This window comes from Micropterus dolomieu, linkage group LG16 (assembly GCF_021292245.1).
Source record: "Micropterus dolomieu isolate WLL.071019.BEF.003 ecotype Adirondacks linkage group LG16, ASM2129224v1, whole genome shotgun sequence".
NCBI lineage: Eukaryota > Metazoa > Chordata > Actinopteri > Centrarchiformes > Centrarchidae > Micropterus > Micropterus dolomieu.
The window spans coordinates 21,288,453-21,306,454 of record NC_060165.1 but is presented as its reverse complement, the minus strand read 5'-3'; the positions used below and the strand labels follow the sequence as shown (position 1 = coordinate 21,306,454).

The following is an 18,002-nucleotide window of genomic DNA, read 5'->3' as shown; positions in this document are numbered from 1 at the left end:
CCCAACCTCTTTATCACCAGGCTCTGTACCAGCCCGATACTCTTCTAAATGGTGTGTTTTCATTTATTTGTTCTTTATTAAATAAAGTATGTTTTTGTACAGTTCATGGTATGTAGTCATTTGGTTGTAGTCATTAGATTGCTTCTCTCTGTTTTTATAATCTACCCTCCCCAGTCTGTCACTGCATATACCCTCTTACAACCAAACTAAGTAGTATAGTCTGTTCCCAAAAGTCATTAGAAAAGAGCATTTAAGTGCTTTACATCGGGCATGCCCCCAAACCCCCTTAAAATTTACTGTCCCTCCCAGGTTCAAAATTGCTCCTACGCCCCTGCTTGTGTGAACACAAAAGGCCTTATCCCAACATTCATTGGTGAAGTAATATCAACCAGCTCCATTCTAAAATGTATTAACTTTTCATCACCTCTCATTTTGTAATCCAATACAAAAATTAGTTTTTTCAGTTTCTTGGTTTTGGTTTTACTGTGGTTACCTACCCCCCGCCACAAAAAAATAAAAAAAAATTAATAAAAACTTGGCTTTCAATCTCACGAATTTCAGTAAATATCTTATATTTATATAATATAGTATAAAAATGACTAAATAAGCAACAATCAAGGGTAAAAGTATGGAAAAAAGAATCTTTTGGTATTACTTATTTAGAATACACACTCAACAACTTCTCCTTCATCAAGACTGTGTGGGTGTGATTTAATTGACAGTTGCCTGGTAACAAAAGCAAACACCACCATCATTGTCACTTTTTTAAATTTAAATATGACTATATTATATGTATTTATTCATTACTATATTATTATTCCTGATTGTTGAACAGAAGTACATATTGTCATCTTTTTTTCAAGTGGCCCGACCCACTTCAATTTCCTCCAAAAGTATTGGAACGGTAAGGCAAATTCCTTTGTTTTTGTTGTTCACTGAAGACATTTGGGTTTAAGATCAAAAGATGAGTCTGAGACAAGAGTTCAGAATTTCAGCTTTTATTTCCTGGTATTCACGTCTAGATGTGTTAAACAACTCAGGACAAACCACCCTTTGTTTGAACCCACCCATTTTTCAAGTGAGCAAAACTATTGGAACATGTGACTGACAGATGTTTCTTGTTGCCCAGGTGTTGCCTTTTAGGTTGATTGTCCAAACATTAAATAGCTCCGCATGACTAGTCTAAGTTTTCATCCTTGGTTCAAACTTATAAAGACTGTATTTCCTGTTAAAGAGGATAAAGCAACATGAAGACCAGAAAGCTGTCTATGGGAGAAAAGCAAGCCACTGTCAAGCTGAGAAAAGAAGGAAAATCGAGCAGAGCCATTGGACAAAGCAAGTACAACAATTTGGATTGTCCTGAAAAGAAAAGCAACTACTGGTGTACTGAGCAACAGACGTCCAACAGGTCGGCCAAGGAAAACAACAGTAGTAGACGACAGAAATATGGTGAGAGCTGTAACTAAAACCCCCAAAACATCAGGAAGTGACATCAGCAATGCCCTCCACAGTGCAGGGGTGAAGGTATCACAATGAGTTGGAAGAAGACTCAGAGAGCAGAAATATAGAGGCCACACCACAAGATGCAAACCACTCATCAGCAGGAAGAATCAGAAGTACAGAGATGAGCCGCAAAGGTTCTGCAACACAATCTTATGGGACTGATGAGACCAAGATTAATCTCTAGCAAAGTGATGGAAAGGCCAAAGTGTGGAGAAAGAAAGGAACTGCTTATGAGCCGAAGCACACAAGCTCATCTGTGAAGCACGGTGGAGGTAATGTCATGGCCTGGGTGTGCATGCTGCTTCTGGAACAGGCTCATTAATATTTATTGATGATGTAACTGATGATGGTAGCAGCAGAATGAATTCAGAAGTGGACAGAAACATTTTGTCTGCCAGTTTACGGAGAAATGCACTGAAAGTAATCAGGAGGAAGTTTACCATGCAGCAGAACCAAAGCACACTGCCAACAAAACAAAGGACTTCATCAGGGGAAAAAGTAGAAGGTTTGAGACTGGCCAAGTTAATCAGCTGACCTGAGCCCAATAGAGCTGCATTTCACCTCCTTATAAGAGGAGGCTGAAGGGAGAAATACCCCGAAACAAACGGGTTAAAAAATCACAAATGAAGAATGCAACAGTTTGTTGATGTCGATGGGTCGCAGGCTTGAGGCAGTTACTGCAAGCAAGGATTATGCCACCAAATATTAAATGTTATTTACTTTAAGATTATTTGTTCCATTACTTTTGCTCACCTCAGAACGCTGTGGTCTAATACAAATGGTGGTTTGTCCTGAGTTGTTCAACACATCTAGATGTGAATACCAGGAAATGAGAGCTGAAATTCTGAACTCTTGTCTCAGACTTTTGATCTTAAACCCAAATGTCTTCAGTGAACAACAAAAAGAGGAATTTGCCTTAACGTTCCAATACTTCTGGAGGGGACTGTACATGTGAAGTAAATCTGGCAAACAACATGTGACTTGCCCTTTAGACTGTGCATTGCACCACGAGTTGATAAAAATATGTACCTTCGTGACAGAAGTCTGCCTACACTTCAAACCACTATTCCGCTGTTTTCCAGCGGAGAAAAAAGCATGCAAGAAAGCCTCGGCAGTCTATTTGGCGTTCTTTTGGTGTGAACACAACATGCTGCCACTGTGTTAGATAAATGGACAGAGTTCTGTGGCAGCCTGTAGATTCGGCAGAGAATATCTCATGGCTTTATATAAAAAAATAAAAGGAGAAATATAGGGTGCATTTACTGCTGCTGTGAGTCTACAGAGGCCAGGGAAAAATAAGGAAAATATGGCCCTGGGGGGAGGAAAGTGAGCGATATACTGCAGCTCCCTGGAGCCTGCTGTTAGAGCCACAACCTTTACACCGTCCTCCCCTGGGACTGGTCAGGCGCTGCTTGGCATCAATATTTAACACACTACACCCTGACGGGACTTATGGCCGCATCACACATCAGACACACATGCACAAAAGCACACAGTCACAGGCAATGAACACTTGGAAAAACATTTTAAAAGGTTTGCACATTCTGTAACACTGCACACACATGCACATATACACACAATGGTGCTGAAAGGACAGGGTGAGACACCACATTAGTCCGTTTTGTCCCAAGTTAACTGAGACCTTTCTGCAGCAGTGTACCGGTCATCCAACTCACTTTCAGCTTTTGGTTCTTTATTTTAGAAACTATTTATAAGGTTTTCTACACTCATTTTAATAGTAACATTAGTATTTAGTATTACGTTTTAATCCTGTCGGTTCCAAATGTGATATAACTCTTACTATTAATGATACAGGCACCAAACAGGATTGATGTCCATTACAATTCCACCTAATTTCCTAATTAAAAGTAATAAAAAGTGAGCTCCAGAGCTCATTCTTGACTTGGAAAGAGTAGCTGAGAAAACCACAGGATCTATTAAGTTATTAGCTGTTGTAGTACGTTCAGTCATAGTGTATGACCTCCTTTGACCTGGGGCTCAGGAGGTAGAGCGGGTTGGCTGTTAATCGGAAGGTCGGCGGTTCGATCCCTGGCTCCCTGGTTGCGTGTCGAAGTGTCCTTGGGCAAGATACTGAACCCCGATTTGCCCCTGGCGGCTATTCCGCCAGTGTATGAATGAGTGTGAATGTTAGTTTCTGTTTGAGCACTTAGGCTCAGTGTATGAATGTGTGTGACTGGTGAATGCAGATGTAGTGTAAAAGCGCTTTGAGTGGTCGAAAAGACTAGAAAGGCGCTATACAAGTACGGAGCATTTACATTTACATCCTTTAGCAGACAGAGTTTATAAGTTTCTATATCCATGGGCAAGACTAAACATCAAACCTCAGCTTTTACTCCAACATTGAAGAGAAATACTTAAGGCCCGATCAGACAGGTTAAAAAACACACTGCCTTTTTTATTGGAGCCTACAATTAAACAAAAAAAGCAGCTCGGTGTGTTTTTCTTGTGTTGCCAAGCAACCACCGAATCATCTGTCCTTAGCCTAGCCATTATTTTGCAAACTAACAGATTTGTAGATTTTTATTTTAAAAAATATATATACAAATAAATGGACAGGTAAGGGGTGAGAGGCTGCTCTTAAATAGACCCTGGACAAAGGAAAACTGAGATACACGTACATAGCACCCCCAGAAAGAAGAGAAATCACCCCTAGTGTTTATCTAACAGCCTAAGACACTGCCCAACCTTATATCTAATCCTAACCCCAAGTACGTGCACAGGTCGGGCACAACTTGTTTGTCTTCCACTTTTGCCATCTGATTGGACAATGGGGGAAAAAAATGCCATTCACGTTGGACGCTTTTCTACTCTGAGTTGAAGTTCAACTAGAGGCACGAAAAACATTTACTGCCTAAAGAAAACTATTGGAAAAATGTGCCTTTCACTGCAAAAACGCAGCAGATGTGTCTGATGACTACTTCAAAGTGCTCTGAAACACATGAGGCAAATTCCATCTTCTTATAAAGATCACGTGATAAGACTGAAAGCTCCAGAGAAGCTACTCAATGGAACTTGTTTTTTCAATGTAGTTATGGTTATTATTATGGCAAAAATACCTCGTTTCACCTTCTCAGATGTGAAGATTTGCATTTCTTATTTTTTTTATATTACTGTAAACTGAACATGCATTTTTCTGTAGTTTATACAAAAAATAAATCAATTAATTGACAATTGAGTAATCGATAATAATCATTAGTTGCAGCACTGGATCCCTCTAAAATGAAAGCATTTCTTTAATACTAACTGGTGACATCACTGATGTTGAAAGAATTTGTTTCACTGCATCTTATGAGGAAAAGTAAAAATAGTACAGTACAGTCCTGTCACCCAATTCTTTCTGATGCAAAATTTCTCTGACTCTCATCTCTGCTGTATGTCTGCACTCAGCTGTGCAGCATCCCATCCCATCAAAAAGATATCACACTCAGCTGCACATTACTGTCCTGTTGGACTGTTTGCTCAGTCAAAGCAGGACTTTGAAGGCTTCCTTCTAAGTTAATGGCCCAGTTAAGGAAGCGCGCCGGCTGTTTTTAGAAGCTGTCCAGAAAACGATGCTGACAGGAGCCTTGTTTTACCTCATTTCATCTCATTTGGAACTCATGTCCTCATTATGTCAGTGCTGCGATGGAGCTGTAAATAAAGGTGGGGGAACAGACAACAAGAGACAGAGGTAAAAGAAGAGCAACAGAGACTGCATGTCCCGTGGCTTTCAAAATACAAAGGCTTCAATCAGGATATGAGCTCTAATTTGCCAGGACCTGTCTTGCTGGTGCAATCGCTCTCACTCTAAAAGCACACGTACACTCCATCTATAAAAATCCACCGACACAGATGCACGAACACAGAGCCAAGAACACAAGCACCCCAGGGTGTTGCTGTGTGTGCATTTTATATATATATATATATATATATATATATAAATATATAAATAAAAGTGTGAAGGTTTTGTTATGTGCCGCTGCCTCATTCCCGTGCCATGGCTTCGTTGTTTTAAATCTCTCAGTGTGTTAGCGCGTGTCTTCTAGCCATTCTGATTTTCAGTGTTTTCATTGCTTCACTAAGCTCCAGCAGATGTTTCTCTGCTTTTCTAAAGACCTTTGCTGCAGCCTGGGCGGAATATCAGAATACCTCTTCCTAATCCACTTTACCCACTAATCCCTGCTCCGTAGACCTGTTGGCTTGCTTTTTATACAACACTAGTTCTTATTCTCTCTCTCCCCACAATTCACTGGGGGTCTTAGTGAGATCACTATCGAGGAAACCGGCAGAATTAGTCTGCGTCAACGGACTAGGGGAGGGATCTTATTTCCGCTTGATTTACTGATATTCAGAGGAAGTGGAATTGATCGGGACCAGCGGGGCCCTGCCACTGTCTGCAGGGGCTTTGCAGGAGTGAGTTAACGTTTCCATTCCACTGTTGGCCCGCCAAAACGATGGGGACAGGATTTAGCTGCCTGACAAAAGCTTGAGAGGGATGTGATATGTCATCTGTTGCTGTGGGATACAAGTGGATATTCACAGACACAGCGTAAATAAAGGCAAAAGGAACAGCCAGTGCAGGAGACGCGGCACAGACAGCCCACATCCCACTACCCTGAATGAATAACTGGAGGGTGAGATTTGATTCAGGCGACTGGCAGTGGGACATCTGCAGGGGGAGAGGAACAGAATTAGGCTAACTGGTGCGTTTGAATCCTTGTATTCTCAGAGTTCTTGTGCTCAAGGGGCCCCGGAGTCTGGGAAAGAAAGGCTTATTCAGTTGCTAGAGGTTGACGAATGGCCAATCTAATATGTCTGGTCAAGTTTCCTAACTGCTGCAGTCAGAGGAGCAGTTGGCTCGGTACAAAATTCCACCCAGTGATATGAACAACAAAATAATCACCATGTAATGACACAATCTTTGTACCACTAATATTAAAGCTGCAAGACACAATGCAAAACCTTCCGCGTCTCCATCTGCTGCTTGTATCACTCCGCTATGGCCCTCCGGCCAAACACACAAGTTCATCCGACAGCAGAAGGAGCCAGTTGCCCTGAGAAACTTCATCTCTCGTAGGGCTTGCTCTCCACGACAAAAGCCTACCCACAACGCAGCTCAACAGCTCCGCTCGCCGCAACTCGTCTTCTCAAACACGCCCTTCCAAGGACAGAGCGCCCCAGGCTTCAGAGGCAACTGCGATGCCATCTAACAGCGAGATGAGATGATACACCACTGTCCCCCTTCAAAAATTTGTCATCGTGCCTCTTTGCCGCTTGTCGATACGAGCGCCACGGCATCAAACATAATGAGCCGAAAAATCTGTGTGGAGCCGTGTTTTGTACTATACACTGTTGTTGGCATAGGAGGGGCAGTTCTTTCATTGCTAGTGATGGCGATGGTGGGGGCTGCGCAGTGTGGGCACAGTGATTGACACTGCGTTAGAGGCTCCTCCTGGCTCAGATTGGCTGTTTTGACTCAGGTGCTGTGGAGCAATTAGGCCATACCATTTGGAGCACGCGGATGAGCCAGAGGAATCAGATTTGTTTTGATTATAGATCATAGGTCTCATGTACTACTGTCAGGATATAGTTTCCAGTTTCAGCAAATATGTTCTATTTATAAAAGTTACCTACTGAACCTTTAATCACCTGTATTTCCTGTAGGGTCTTGTATTTCCCATGTAGTGGTGCACACACAACAAAATCAGGGATCATGTGTTAAAAGATTCGTTTAAAACCCATCCTCGCCTGGATTATTGTTTTTTTCACATTTTGACTTGTACTTTACGTTTGCCTTGGCTTGTGTGTCTGTTTCTGGGTCCAAAACCTATTTATTTAGCCTGAGCATACGGCACACCCTTGACAATTTTTGTCAACTGATTTCCAATGCTTCTTCATGCTGCTTCATGCTTGCCTTGTGTTTTACAGTATCTACCCATCCAGCCATGCATTGAAGGAGCACTCCAATTAACTTGTGTTGAAAAAGGTTAAACGCTGAGCAGATAAATGTTACTACACCAACACAGCTTTATCAAAAGTGCACAGGGACAAGCTAGCCCAGCAGAAATATCAACAACAAAAATGAAGGAAAGTCTAGCAGCTTTTGTCAGAGGAAACACAAAGTCCTTAATTTCAAGTTGCCAGTTTTGGTTATGAATTATTATTTGTCTGTTGTCAAACAGTTGCAGTTCTTTTTTTTTGGTTTTGCAAAGTAAAGTTTTAAGTCACCATTCAGGGCACCCAGTTGCTAATCTCACTGCTTGGGGGAACATTAGTGGGGAGCTTGATGTTTTCAGTTTTGTTTATCTGGTACCTCTACAAAGCTGCTGTTAATTATCACGTGAACCTTGTAGCGAAAAGTGACAATGGTAACGTGGTCTAAAAACAAAAATGAAGCGTCTAACTGTACAAAACAAATAAAAAAAAAAACAACCCCCAAAAAACCAACAAATCTGATCAGGATCAGGAATGTGAAGTATAATGAAGAAGTATTGTGGTGCACCTCACTGTCTGAATGTCAAGAGTAATTGCTGCCTAAATATGCATCTTCTAACTGGTTCCCCAACTTCGTATTGGCAATTTCTGTTTACTGTGGAAATGGGATGCAGATAAATCAGGCATGTTCAAAAACCTGTCTGAGATGACGCAAAGCCTTGGTCACCTCTCTGACCTGTTCAGGTTCAGCTATGAAAATATGTCTGGATCAACTAAATCCAGCCTGAAGCGTCAGTTTTTCCATAAATTAAACAGGTTGGGATATCAAAACAGACTAAATAGTTTGAACTTAAGTATGTTCTGCATCTCAGACTAATCTGTAGGTTTTTTTGTTTGTACCATGCTATTTTCTCACTTTGTCTCTTAGCAACAGGCACCTGGTCAGCCATGTCAAAGTATTCTATCAGAGGTAATACAACAAGGTATGGGCAGCAAATATGTCTTTGTCTAAGTAAGTTTGATCTCAGAGGTTTTAATTCCCATTAGAGCTCAAAAACAGGCAAAGCAACATTCTTTGCTAATCTCACACCGGACTGACACAACATGATCATGAGTCCAATTCAAGTCTTAGAGACTGAGTCAAGTGGTTGGTTCAGACAATATTTCTAGAAGTTTCACGGCAGACAAATTTTTATCCAACTGAATACTCAAGTGGGGCACAAATGACCAACAATTACGAAAGTATGTCATTATGTAATTATGCATCTTCTGGGTGCTCATCTGTTACTTGACAAACAACATAAATGTAAACCTCAAGCTAAAATCCAGTGCAAAAAAAGTACTCAAAACAGCCACTCCATATAATATATACTTTATATACTTTTGAGGTTTCAAATCAAGAAAAACACCTCTATCATGGAAACCTGCTATTTCACATTCTCAATCCCACCACTTGCGGCTTGCAAATTTGTCGCCCAGAAGGAAGGTCCCACAGTTGGACTGGACTCCAACTGTGGGACCTTCAGAAGAACAGTTCCCTCTAAGCTGATAATTTTCATGATTGGCTAAGAACATCACATCTATTTGTCCACAGAAGTTAACTACATAAAGGGACTCTTCTAAAACCTTTAGTTATTTACTGACACTTCTATTGAGGAAGCGAAATATACTTCACCTTCTGGAGACGCCTCTCAGTGAGAGCCAGAGGAAGACCTCACCATTGTTGTGTATGCCATGTCAGAGGAGACTTAAAAAGGGCAGGGCTGAAAAATCAAAAAGATGAATGGCAGAGACGAACACATAAGGACAATTTAGAAGGAATCAGGCTTTAATCATAAGTATGTTTATGTTTGATAGATCATCCATCCATCCATCGTCAACTGCTTATCCTGCGTACAGGGTTACGGGGGGCTGGAGCCAATCCCAGCTGACATCGGGCGAGTTTGATAGATCATATTACAAAATAACATAATATGGTTTTGCCCAGCAAATAACAACAAACAAAAAAAGCTTGAAACTCTTTTTGGACATACTCTTTGAAATCCATCCGTCCCAGAAATGCCATACTTCACATTATTAGCACATGCTCTCAAACTTGAGGTGTACCTGTATTTCTAGTAAACAGAAGGAACAAAAGAGTTTGTGAAAGGAGCCTTAATTTGCTACAGTTGGCAGACTTGAAATCATTTGTTATTAATTGTTAAAAAATAAAATAGATGGAAGAAATTGATAGCTCTGCTTGGGACAATTCCATACAAAAAACATGCATTTTTCTAGTGAATGGTTTTCGAAAAACAGTTTACATCAGGCAAACCAATGGAAGTGCACCTTTTTTTCCACATTTTAGTCTTTTCAGACATTTGAAGTTCAGTCAAAATTTCATTTGACATTTGGACAGAGACAGAGCTGGTTTGAGGGAAAGACTGGCATCTGACAGGTGGTGACAGACCCAGGGAGAGAGAAAGAGGGTGAGGAGGGGAAGAAGGGTGGAGGGATGACGAGGATGAGAGACAGATGGAGACTCAGTTCTCGCTTTCTATCCCCGGGGAGACAAACAGCCGAGCTGAGATCCGAGCCCCACAGATAAAGAGATGGAAATAAAAGAGAGGGAGAGGAAATGTCCCCCATTTCCAGATTCATGCATTTGCACAGTGGGTTCAGCCCAGTACAACAATAGTCTTCTACTGGTGACTACTGACCAGCTTTGTAGCAACTGTATAAAGACTCGAGACAAAAATAGGAAAAGAATGGAAATATTTTTTCTGCCTCTGAAGAACTAGGTTTCTTTGTGTTTTGATGGAGAGAGAACTGTCTTGTTAACTGATTAATCATCGAAATCAATACAATATTACAAATACCAAATGTTTTCTGGTCAAAACCTCTCAAATGTGAGTATTTGCTTGCGGCCTCTATTTGAAATCAGTGTAAATTAAATACCTTCAACATTTTGCCCAAGCTTGCGGTGTGACTGTATGGTAATGTGGCATTATGATTGTTTCATGTATTAATTTGAAGAACATCTTCCTTATCTTAGCACAGACCTGATATTTGCCGCTGCCGCCATTTTTATCTCTTCAGTGTAGAATAAGCTTCAGTGATAAGTCACTTGTTTCATGTATTATTTCAAGCTAAAAGAAAACAACAACTCTGTAATGTTATAGTCCATCCACCGTAAAACAAAACTGATGTGGCCGAACGTTACCACAACATCCCGACAGCATGTGATCAGAAAGCACCCGGTCTATCATCAAGTCTACGGAGTGGACCACAGACAAGGTAACATTACCAGTAACTTTAGCATTTAACGGAAATCATGATTGATTGTTGAGTTTAGCCAAAGTAAGCCGCAATCCTCAGCTGTAAATGCATACATGTGCGTTTGTTGTTCTCCGCCTGATTGGGCCATGAGTTTGTGTTGTAACGTCACAGTCATGAGTTAACTTAAACAGCTAATCTTTTTTGTTTTTAACAATACATCAACTTTCCCACCCTTTTCAGGTTTCTTTATGCGTGAATTAAAAATGTGCATCCAAGCAGGTGGAAAGAAACACACTTTCAATCTTGTTAGATGGTTAGTCAAACACAGTAAGTCCCTTTAAGACATCACTTTGGTCTTTAAAAATGTTGGGTTCAGTGCCTTGCTCAAGAGTGACAGTGGAGAGAGGGAGAGTTCAACACATGAATCTAGATGAAAAATGAGGATCTGCCCGACAGAGGAAAACTAAAAGCAAAGATAGAAAAGAAGAAGAAATAAATTGTGAGGATAGTTAGGGAGAAGACTACACAAAAGAAAAAAGAAAGAAAGAAAAAACAAAGCAAAGACAAAGATAGAAAAGAGTAGAGCACAGGCTGCCACTGAATGGTAATTAAAGGGGAAAATGTCATTAATTAGCAAACAGGCCAGCTGTGGCGCTCTTTAAAGCTCTGCTTCCTAACATTAAATATAGATTACAGGACATGCAGAACACACACACTCTCACTCACACACACACACACACACGTAGAGACAAAATAACAGTGATGCACAGATCTAATTAGTGGGATTGATTTTCTCTAACCCCAGTGGAGAGACAGCAATAGGAGAGCGAGATTCTCTAAATGCCACTCCTCTGCAGGAATCCTCTCGCTCTGGGGGTAAGAAATGAAAGACAAACTGACAGAAAGAGAAAGAAATAGAAATGGAAAGTGGTGGGAGAGGAAAAAAGGGAAGATGGGCAGGCAGCTGTCGGGAGAAAGAAAAAGCAGGAGAGAAATAAATAAAAAAGAGGGGAGAAGGTTGGGAGGGAGTGCAGGAGGAAGACAGAGGAGAGGCGGCCTACAAAGTCTTTAGATTACATGGGCGCTGGGAATAGACCTCACAGCCGTGACAGTGTTAGTGACTTGCTCAGGTGCTTAGTATAGGGAGGAGAAATAAGAAGTGTAAAAGAAAGAAAGTCAGATGGAAAGACAAAAAGAAAGTCAGATGGAAAGACAAAAAGAAAGTAAGCTGTGGTGGTTGGCAGCAGTCTTAACTTCCTGCAGAAATCAGGAAATCCACCTGCCAGTTGCCGTGGTAACAGCAGGGGCAAGTTGGAGGCTTCACTCCCCCTTCCTACTGCCACTACTCAGCCCCTTTTCCCCCCACGCTCGGTTCAATCACTCTTCTTTTCGATATTTATTATTTTAATCATGATAGGACCGCTGGAGAATGACACGTGGGAGAGCGAGCGGGGACGACATGCCGTAAAGGGCCGCGGGTCGGACTCAAACCCAGGTCTGCTGCGGCAAGGTGGAAGCCTTTGCACATGGGACACGTGCGCTAGAAATTAGCAAGATGACACCACTTTCTTAAACTTTGTTCAATCCAATTGTCTGGAAATGAATGCAAATAAAATCGGCTGATTTGTACAGAGATATGTTATAGAGAAACATTGACCAAGTCAACTTACCTTAGATGTGTGTGTGCAAAACTTTAAAAACTCAACAACGGACACTTTCAATTAAAATATGTGATGTTCTAATAAACATAAAATCTAGTGTGATTTTATGTTTATGATAATCCCATCCAGGAGTAGCAGTTCTCTTCTACACTTGTCACAAACCACAGAACTGGAGCTAGGTACCAATTGCTTTGATACTGACAAGTATTGTCATTCCAATTCACATTTCGATACCTGAAGAGTAAGTCTCATCAGCACCAGTGAGCCAATAAGCATGCAGAATGCTTGTACCTCAATCTAATTGATTGACTGTCTAACGTTGCACGTCGTAGAGGCATTCAGGAAAAACACTAGGCTACGTGACGCCCAGAAAGGGGGCTTTTGCGCCGCTTGTTAGCTAGCCAGTGCAGCTAATCTGTATCTGCTCACTGGTGAGTCCATTCACCACATCATCTACTGGGATGAAAGCATGGGCTGATCCCCTTCTCGCCACCGCGGGGATGGATAACCTGCCCAACAGGAAAAATCTTTTGCTCAGAACAGTCTTGAGAAAGCACTAAGATCTTTTTGAGATCACTTCACTCTGAACTGTTGCTCCAAAAAACCCCTTAGGAGAAAAGATGAGATAAGGAGAGATTGAGTTTTTGAGACATGGGTAAGATACATGGATACTGAATTGAGATTACAACAGGGGAAATGGAAGTAATAGATGATATCTCATTTTTGTATCTTTTTGAGATCACTTCAATCTGAATTGTTGCTCCCAAAACCCCCTTAGAAGAAGAGATGAGATAAGGAGAGATTGAGATTTTGAAAGACATGGATATTGAATTGAGATTACAATAGGAGAAATTGAAGAGATCTCATCATTGTATTTTTTTAAGTTCATTAATGTCTTGCCTTTTGCTCCTAAATAGCAGTTAAGAGCACCAGAGAGATGCTATTGAGCTTGATTGTATTGTGGTCTATGCTTGGAGAACTATACTGGAGACTTGTCCTGAGCTGGATTTGAACCCCGGCGTTGCTGTTCAAAGGTCGACGGCACTGCCAGTGCGCCGTTCAGCTACAACTAAAAATCTTTAAATCTTTAAATATAGTACAATGTCCTTCCTGTTCAATAAAGAAGAATTACCATATCCACAATTATAGGCCTCAAAATTCTACTCAAGTAAAGGTATAAAAAGTATTCCACAGTGAATGTCGGTAGATATCAAAAGTACTCATTCTGTAGGACATTGTTGTATCTCAGTTCTGCATTCAGTCCTTAATGAATTAATCTCTAAACATCATGTCAAAGAGGTGGGTGTTCCAGTTAAGCTGGAACAAATTGGAAAATAAGAAATTTTAAAGTCCATTATTTCAATGACAAAATATATTTTATCCTTCTTCTCTGTAACTTAAACAGCAATAAATACAATAAGTACAATACAGGATTTTAAATTCAGGGGAGTAAAAGTATAAAGCCCCCTACAAAGAAAATTCTCAAGTGCAAGTACTTTTACTTAAGTAAAGTACTTGACTAAAATAACTTTTTCCACCCCTACTTAGGGGTCACAACTTTTTTTTCAATCCACATTCTGGAGACTTAAATTACACTTATTAAAGAACATTTGGAGATCTCATCAGAATAAGAAGAAAATAAGTTATTTGCTCCTGAGGTCACTATGAGAAAACTGAGACATATTTGAGAAGAATCATGAGATCCCAGGAGTCGTCGCTGAGTTTTCTTTGAGCTCCTTCTCTGATCTCATGGTCCTGTGTTCAGGAGACTTAAATTAGACTTATTTAAGATCAGTTAGTGCTCTCTCATTTTGTTAAGAGCAATACATAAATGAGACTGTATATAGTTGTTTCTCCTGAGCTGAATTTGAGAAGTAGGAGAAAAAGCCTTTGTTCTCACCCTAGAATCAAGAGTAGCTCATTTATTTCCAGGAGAAATAAAAGAAACTATGAGATTCTAAACTATGAGATCTCTTCTTTGATTTTGCTTTCCTATGGGTGGAGCCAAGGTGGAAGACATTTCTGACAGCAAACATGGTACTGACTCCAGACCAACAGGTAGAAGGAGAGGAATACTCCTGAAGTTGACACAGTGGATGTGAGACCAAGGCTAATTGCACTTTAGCAAAGAGAAATTAAGAGGTCTCACTCTGTCACTATTTCCCACTATCACAAAGATCACCCACCACTGTCATGCCCTTCTTTTTCTTTGGATTAGGCAGACTAGATGCTAATTGTACCGTAATGTGTATTGTACGTGTTAAAATAGTTTTTATAAAATTGGTAATGTTCAGGAACCGGTATCGAAGGCAAGGTATTGGTACGAAAACTTTTTTGCAGAATGCAAAGAAATATAATTAATAACAAACTTTATTTATAGAGCACAGAGACAGACAAAGAGATGAAATTAAATGAATGATAAAAAAACATGAGGGGCCATAAAAAAAAGAAATAATAACAAGAAAATAAAACATTAAGATAAACAGGCAGCTCTGATAAAATCAGGATGTGTTTTCCGATAAAAGGCAGGTCGTTTCAGAGCCTCAGGGCCCTGACAGCAAAAGCTATGTCCCCTTTTGTTTTCAGCCTGGACTAAAATAACAAATGACAGATATTATCTAATTAGCTAGACTTAAAACATCATCATGGAAAGCCATATCACGTCGCCAGGGCCCCAGGTGTCCTGGGCCATTCAGTGTGTAAAGTGACTGCCTGTACCATTTCTTAATGCAGAATTAAAGGACAAAAAGTCCCTCTGAAATTTTTTTTTTTAAAAGCCTAAACATTGACTTTGAGGCTGAGATGATTTCAAAGGCTCTGATTAATGAAATCAAAACAGTTTACAACTGTGTGGGGCCTTTTTGGTGTCTATGCCCAGGGGACTGAAATTAAATGAATGGAGGCCAAAATTGCACAAATGAAGCCTGAGAATTAATCAGGCTGTGCTGGTCGACCATGTCATGTATGTCTTTCTCTTATGATTCTATTCTGTACACACAAGATTTATTGCATGAGATCCCTTCTCTGTTGCTCTTCCTGAGTTCCCTTACGGTTCCATTTTTTCATTTTTCCTTATCTGAATCAAGGGTCTAAGGACAGAGCGTGTTGTTTGCTGTACAGACTGTAAAGCTCCTGAAGGCAAATCGTAAAGTTTCACTAAATCATCTGCTGAAAGAGCAACAACAGTTTTTTACAATGATAACTTTTTCATCTGAGTCATCACAGGCCCCTCCCTTCTCAGCTGGTTAAATTACAATTGCTTTCTGATTGCTTTCTGACAATACAACCCCCCGACCCCCGACAACACAACAACCGAAAATAGCCTGCTATTTACATGAGCATTTATAGTATTCCCACTGTGAAGGGCATTTGTTTGAGTTATTATTAGTCAGGGCTTTGCTGGTTCTGCTTAGATGCTTGTTAAATAAACCCAGTCTCCGTGATAACTGCTGTGATACTGTATACGGTCAAACAAATACACACTGTGTCCATGTTTTGCTTTGTGTGCTCATAACTGGGCTTGTTTTATATGCCAATTATGAAGTTTGAGGGGGAGGGGGTCTAGCACCACAAAATGCCCCCTCAGATATCAGATTCATCGAATGAGCGCAAAGAAAACATTCTGAGACACACACATGATAACTGTCATTACCACAATTTTAGATAACAACCAGAACGTGGCGGTTTACCCCTTTGAGCCCTTGGTGGCCTTTGAAAAGCTTGCATTCCTTGCGTCCCTGTATCTATTAACTTGCATGCTTATATCGTTATTTTCAGGTTAGAAATGCCATTTTTTGGTATGAGTGGTACACATTCTATGAAACACTTTTTAGCAGTTGGATATGTTTGTTGTTGCTTGTTTTTCCTACCTATCAGGCCTCTAAAATGATCTACGAGCAAGTACGTGCGAGTAACTACAACAACACAGCATAACCCAGTACGCCGCGTCGCTAATCTTTCGAAAAACAGCGGGCAGGACGTGACGCAAAGCTGGTGTCAGTCAAATGAGACTTGTTGAAACTCTGAGAGGAAAAAAGCCAGCTATCCACCGGAGCACTAGGAGAGATCCCGGTGGGCGGGTTGCTCGGTGGCCACTTGAGCAGCTCGTCACAAAAATAAAGCCAAAGATGCTGTGTCAGCAGCTGGAGTGGTGAGCCAGAAGAAAGTAGGGAGAAGATTAGGAAGTTGTGGGTTTGGCTAGCTTTGGTTATTTAGTTATGTCAGGTGCCTTTTGTTGAAACATTTTCAACTTTTCATAAAATCAATGTTCTCGTCAATGTCACATTTTGTCAACTGACCAATCATAGCCTGGACGGGGCGGGACATAAAAATAGTTTGACGTGCTAAAGTAAATTTTCAAATGTTGAACTCCTCCTGCATGAATGTTTCTGATTATTGATGAGATTGATGAGTAGCATTAACAATGCTACTACCAATGTTGGCAATTTTTTCCTGCACAAGGATTTAATGAATGAAAACTTGACTGCACTGGAGTTAATATTATACTTGTGGTGAGCAATAAAGTATTATTATTAGATAAGATGGCAATGCATATAGTGAGATTATATGATTAATATATTAACATACTAACAGTATACCACTAGATTAAAACTGAACTTTTTATCTAATGTTATAATATTATACTAATACAAAACTAGTTTCTCCTCCATGTTGTGTGAAAGAGCCTCTGCAGTCGAAAGATGCAGATTTTCACTGCACAGGATGCCAGTGTGTGCCCCTTGTAGCCTCCTCCTGACAGCAACATGTTCCCCTTGTTTTGTTTTACTAAGTTATTGTAATACTGTTCAGTAGTCTTGTTTAGATTAGGTGCGGCATGGATTTTGTGGGTCGCTATGAGAAAACTATGTATATAATGTATATAAAATAGTTTGTTAAACTCTGTGTTACTTTTATCGCTGTGCCCCTAATTTTTTTCATTTCATACTTGTGCTCCTTGGGAAAAATGTTAGCGTAGAGCCCTGCTTATGTGTCCAAATATTTTAAATAAACAGCAAATTAATATTAATTGATAGAGGAGAATCACAGTGCCACAAAGATGCAAAGAACATGTTTATTGGACTGTCTGTGTGTGAACTATCACATAGCATGAGGGTCTGCAGCTACACTAGCTGCTCTGTGATGATAATGGCATTAGTTTGGCAGGTATTCAGTCAAAATCAAAGTATTTTCCAAATTACAATTTTTCCATGATGGCTCTAGATAAAATGTTGACCATGAATGTCTGCACCAAATTTCATAATAATACAATAGTTGTCGAGATTTTTCAAATTCAAACCACAAATGTTCAGCCTGGACCAACAGACTGATCGAAGGACATCACCCTAACAATGTGTGAAAAATTTCAAAAGAGCAATATCTCATGAGCACTGTTTCAACCTATAATTTATTTTAAATTTATTTACATTTGTGTTAAACAGGTTTAAAGATTTGGTGCTACAGTTACCAACACACTTTAGGTTATGTAAGCAGAGTGGCACGGGGTCAGTGAGTTATTTGTTTGCTACAACTGAGTCCTGTTGTTTTTAACCTACCAATGTTTACTTTTGATGAATCTGAAGATTTTTATGTAAGATTTTTAAATACAAGGAGTGCTTTGCTATTTGATTACTATATAGTCTATGGACA

At 40.2% G+C, this 18,002-nt stretch overlaps 1 protein-coding gene across 8 annotated transcripts in view; it reads right to left on the bottom strand.

The window, feature by feature from the left end:
- Window positions 1–18,002, bottom strand: part of celf2 (cugbp, Elav-like family member 2) — a 492,311-nt gene that overhangs the window by 310,866 nt on the left and 163,443 nt on the right. For 4 of the 8 annotated variants that reach the window (XM_046072690.1, XM_046072689.1, XM_046072685.1 and 1 more), the window contains one exon: window positions 9,113–9,200. The exons of the other annotated variants lie outside the window; for them this stretch is intronic. The gene's annotated coding sequence lies outside the window, so the exon portion shown is untranslated. The remainder of the gene's footprint in view (window positions 1–9,112; window positions 9,201–18,002) is intronic. 8 annotated transcript variants of the gene reach the window in all.